Raw genomic sequence first — 6,455 nt, forward strand, 5'->3', positions numbered from 1 at the left:
AAAGAAAAGGCATAATAAATGTGATAATAAGTAATGTAGAGACTAGCAAGAGAGTAGTGTCTTTCTGCTCCTAATTATGTACAGTAGAGTACGTGTTGATTTATTTATCTGTCCAAAGAGATCAAAATTAATCACATTATCTATACATTTAAGTCATCTTGAATTTCTAAACAAATAGGAGTTTGAGATTTTATGAAATGATCCTTTAGGATCTCCTCTTTATGAATGTGTCAAGATTTACTAATTTAATAACTGGTCCCATTTTTCATATGTACAAGTGAGATATTTAGACGGCTTTGACAATGTACCTAAATCACTTTAATTACATTGTGTAGGTGAATTTAATTTCTGACATGCAAGCTTCATTGAATAGAAACACAGGTGTTGATTATGAAGGGCATCTTTGTTGAGTGACAAATTAAATTAGAGAGACATGGAAATTTTATGTTTTTCTTAACTGGATTATATATATTGGTGTGCTGTAATCTATTTTATATTTTCATAATATTATTATATTAAGTTCGAAATTTAGTGGACAATTAATTTCAAAAGCTCTTATAAAGTAAAAGACATTTTATATTATAAATTATTAAAATATTTTTTTGAGAAATGTAGAACTTATAAAATACACACGCTTCATATTTAAAGATGATCGTTTGGAACGTGAATATTTATAGATAAATCATCAAATAATATTAGGTTAAATAAATTTTAATATTATATCATGAAATAATTTTTTGTATAAATTTAAACCCAAATAACAAAGACATATAAATAATAATATTTTTTCTATCTATATGTATTTTTATCATCAAAAATTAAAATTTTTGCTAAATATTTAAAGAATTCAATTGCTTATTCTGTTTATTTTTATTTGTTCAAATTAGAGAAAGATGAAAATATTTTATTTTTGTAGATAAAAGAATTTTGTGTTGGTAATTTATGAACAAATTTAGAAATTAATTTTTAATTAGATAATATTAAACAATTTTTATTGTACAAAGAATTTAGAATTTAAGACTTCAAATTTAATATTTAAAATTTAAAATTAAAAAATATTAAAAAATTAACTTTTTATTTGAATTCATAATTTATATATTATGATGCACAAACATTAACATAAAAACAGGACACAATACCACATAAAATATGCGGACACAAGAATTTATAATATATTTTAATATTTTATTGATATTAAAATATAAATTAATTTTTTAATTATTTAAAGTATTTAAAAATATTTTTATTATAATAATTAATAATATATATTATTTTTAAACTTATTTCAAAAATACATCTTAAAAATAGGTTAGATATGCTGACACGTGATAGTATTTAAATGTATGCATCTCTAAAAGAATATTAATGAGTGTTATGTCTAAAATGTGTTTGCTAAAAATAAAAAAAAAAGTGTCCGTATTTTATAATTTATACACAAACAATTTGGATAATACGCAGCTAATGACTCATCGCAGTTAAACCTCAATGCATCCTTAAGGTAAGATGTCTAGTTCATAACTCTATTGCTAGTCAGTTAGGATTGCTAATATTAGAAAGTGATGCGGATAAGTAGTTATGATATTGTATGTGCTTATTAAAAGTATCCAATTTAAAAAATAAGGTTAACTCGTAGGAACATAATATAATTTCTGCTCAAATTGTTGGTTTATATATCAAACTTAACCAAAAAAAAGTAAAAAGGAGTAAACGGTATCAAACATTACAAAAAGGTGATGAACCATGTAATTTTTTATGATAACAGTGGCATGCATCAAGCAATTTCTTCAAGAAATGTAGATAGAGTACAAATTTGAACATTATTTCTCCTCCAAGAAACTCCTGCCCGGCGGATACATGCTTTGAATGCATTTTTGACATATTTAAACATAGACATAGCCTAATAATGCAACCTGTAATTCAATGAAGAAGACATATGTTGCATGCATTCCCATCCCGTATCACATCAAATTGCTTGAGGGGTTTGTTTTCTTAAAGAAAGAAAATAGTCGGTTATTAATTTACTGTAGCATCGTAAATCTCAACAGTTCTTCATATCTATTTACATAGTCATTAATTAATGCCAACGTATGTCAGGCTTATCCGACAAATGTTTGAGTGACGTACTAAGGACATAAAATTTTAAATTTTAATAAAAGTTATAAATGCATTTATGCTTTTGTTGGTTGAGAAAAAAAAATCGAGTATGATTTTTATCTTTAATATTTGGATTAAATTTTAAAATGGTTTATAATGGTTTAAATATTCTATTTAAGAATATTTTTAATATTTAGTTTTAGTTATTTTATTTTGGATCTTACAAATACTAAATAAATATTTATAAAATTAAATATAATAAAAATTGATTTGAGACTTAACGTAAAATTTTTCATTTTAATATTTGTTCTCAACTCAATTGAAACTTTATATTATTCTTAATTATAGAATTATACAATTAATAATTATATACCATATTTAAAAGATATTATAAATTAATGAAAATTAATTTTAAAATATTATTTAATTAAGCATAACAATATTAAAATAAATATAGTACATGTTGAGATATTACATATTTTGGCTCATTGAATTTGAAAAAAATTCAATAAAAAAATTAGAATTTTATAGATTTGAAGATTGAGAATTTTGTGTATTTGAATGAGGAGAGAAATTAAAATTTTGTAAATAACTAAGAAAAGAACTTACATAATTGTTTGGGTCTATTTTTGTTTTATCAAATTGATAAAAAAAAAATCATGAAAAAATAGAATAATAAAATGCAAGAGTACAATTTAGTACAATTAAGTACATCTTATTTATTTTAATTGAACTTTTGTCATAATATTACAATATTTAAATGTTCATTTAATGTGCTACACAAATATATTTAATTAGTTTTCTTTAAAATGATACGAAATTTTTTTATTGACACCATTCTCATTTTAAACATGGTATATAATGCAAGTTTTTGAACTTTTAAATCAGTTTAATTATTGTAGATTTTTTAAAGTGACACTTTATAAGTATTTTATCGAGACTGTCGTTGTCTATAATATTTTAGAATTATTATAATATTATTTTATTATTAACCGTGCTTCTGTGATAGAAAAATATTATAATTTATCATAAAAAATTAATTTTATATTATCATTAGTAAAAAATAAAAAATTAAATAAATAAATAAATAACACTAACATATAAGAGAAAAAAATAATTCAAATTTTGTATTATTAGTGTTATTTTTTATTTATTTAATTTTTAAATAAATTATTAATGTAAAATATTGACTAATATTAATAAAAAATATTTATTGTTTAATTTTTTTAATAAGGTAGGCGAAAAAATTTTAGGCAGGCCTTGCAAGGTGTTCTTTTATTTTATTTTTTTATTCCTTGTTTTCTTTGCATAACAAAATAGTGAAAAGTATCCTTTCCTTTTTATTTTCTCTTCTTTAGGTTTCTTCTCTTTCTTTGTGTATTAAACTAAATGGAAGATTAATGCTACATCTATTAAAAGATAAGGGTCCAGTTTTAGGTTTATTTAAGATTAAACTACTAATTTTTATCGTAAAAATTTAAACAAATGTGATATAGCTAGATACAGAATACAATAGAATACTGAACACAGATATATAAATTTTAGTTTTTATAAAACAAGGAGATATGATATTTATGTAAAATATAAAATATTGTTTAGATAAAATATAGTGATATTTTAATATTTTATTGACATTAAAATATAAAAATACTTTTTACAGACTAAAATTAGTTCATTATGTATTTATGTATAAATATATATGAGATTTAATTTATTTTTAATGTATATTTTATACTGATAATTAAGTTGTGATTAATTTTAATATACACCTAATATAATTATAAAATATAAATTAAATTTTTAATTATTTTTGTTAATAAGTGGAGGTAACTTTTTGTATGTTTTGGATTGTTTCTTTGTTTTGTAATTAGTTTTAGAATTTAATTTTCATAAATCGTAAATGTAGTTTTACATGGACAATCAGTAGTATATTATCACACCGGCAAAAATAATTTATTTTCAGTTTACTACTTAAATATCATCTAATTAAACGCATAAATTTGGTTAAATGACCATATAAAAATTATATATATTAAATTGTTAGTATATAAAATTAAAACACTTAAATAATGTTCAAATATTTTATTTGGACTCAAACCAAGTGTTCATTATATATACTAAGAAGATATATTGAAATCTTTATAAAGATATAAATTTTTTAAGTGATGTTATTTATTAACAAATATTCATAGTATACTTGTTAATCGAACCTTAACAACAAAATTCCATTGGAATTATTCTTTTTTACAAGAATTTCCACAATAATTTCTTAATATAAGGTGGTTTAAAAAATATATTTTTCAACATCTAACTGGAAGTATTATTTTTATTGAAATTTATATGATTATATTTTGGTATATACTAGTCTCTACTTTATTTAACGCACAAATTGCATTGCTATATGTTTATCTTAGTTAGTTCAATCTATTATTCATGCGAAGTAAATATCTATTAAATATAGATAATTAAGCCTACATCTTAATGATTAAGATTTCTACATATCTCCCTTGAATCTAGTGTCCCATGTTTGACTCACTTGAAACTTGTACGAAAATTGAATTAAGGAGGCTGCTTATACACTAACCCACGGTTCAAAGCAATGCCTAAAATGAACAATATCTAATTGACAAAGATTTGAGAATTTAGATCCATTTTGGCAATTTGCTCGACCTGTTACTTGTATGCATAATCTTAATTGTATCTACAAATTCATCCACTATTTTAAAATATGAAATTTTAATAATTCCTAAATAAAGGAAATAATCACCTTCCATTATGGGTGGGAGAGCTACAACTCCGATCCTTTAGGTAGTGAAGATCCATTCTCAACAAAAAATTATATGAATTAAAATTCGTAAAAACTTTAAAAGTTTAAATATGAATTTCTATGATGGCATGCATGACTGGTCTTTGACACAACTTAAATAATTTTAAAAGTTGCATGTACTTGTCCGACGCGTTAGATGCGACACGATGCAAATCTCAATTGCATTAACTAAGGCAACAATAAAGGGGTTTGAAAGGCTCCTACCAAGATCGGTCACCTGTTTCGACGACTTGGTCAAAGATTTTTTCATACGATTCTCTATTATTTAAAAAGACAAAGTCAAGCATATTTCGAGTATTTTTGGTGTCAAACAGGATATCAGAAAGTCTTTGAAGCTTAAATTAAGAAGTTTAACAAAGTATATTTAGAAATTCAAAATTTGCCTATTGAAGCATCTATCATGGGGCTTGTCAATGATCTTACTAAAGGTCTCTTCTCGCAGGCTATATTCAAAAGGCACCTGATTTCTTTATATGAGGTTTAAGAACGAGCTAAGAAGTATATTAATATAGAAGAGACCACTCAACTAAGAAAGTTAGCACTAGGACAAAGCAATCAGTATCAGTTCCGAGATAAGGAAAAGGAGCAAAAGAAAAAGGAAGAATGTAATTTGGAAAGATCTCAAAAGTACCATTCCTACGCTCTACTATAAGTTTTCCTGGTTGATGTCTACAAGGAAATATATCATACTGAAAAGATACCACCTCCAATGCAAATTCGGGACAAAAAAGGCAAAAACCGGTCCGAATATTATGAGTACCACAAAATCTATGGCCACTCCACCAATGATTGTTATGATTTGAAGAATGTGATAGAAAAAATAGACAGAGAAGTGTGATTGGATAAATACCTTGTTGGAAGGTCGGACAAAACCAACAAAAGAAAAGATACGAGGAAGAAAAGCGAGAACAACCACCAAAAACACTTGAGAAACACATTCACATGATTGCTGGAGGATTTGCAGGAAGAGGAATAACTAAGTCCTCTCGCAAAAGGCATTTGAAGGAGGTCTATCAGGTCGGGAAAAATGAAGAGGTTTTCGACCTACCTACAATAACCTTCTCCAAAGAAGATGTCTGAGAAATAATCCCTGGTCATGATGATCTAATGGCGATAACAATGATTCTAGCCAATGCTAATCTTCACAGGGCATTGGTAGATCAAGAAAGTTCAGTGGACATCAAAATTCTAAAAACCAAACCAATCATCGAATTGCTCTAACTACTAATTTACTGGTTCAACCATTTTAACCATGATCTAACCGGAATAACCATTTTATAAATAAAATAATAATAAAATATAAACAAATACACTAAATGAATAGATAAGTACATAACAAGTGCCAATGATTATACACAAACACATTCAATTAGCACAATATAGAACAAGTGCCAATGAATTACAATTAATATTAATGTTAGTAAACAAATGTACATTTTTTACAATATTCTCTCCAATCTTGACTCCTCCAATTACACATATAGACTCTTTAACAACAATAACATCAAAAGCAGTCATCGAGAGCATACCTCTA

The sequence above is a fragment of the Arachis hypogaea genome, chromosome 4 (assembly GCF_003086295.3).
Source record: "Arachis hypogaea cultivar Tifrunner chromosome 4, arahy.Tifrunner.gnm2.J5K5, whole genome shotgun sequence".
Classification (NCBI taxonomy): Eukaryota; Viridiplantae; Streptophyta; class Magnoliopsida; order Fabales; family Fabaceae; genus Arachis; species Arachis hypogaea.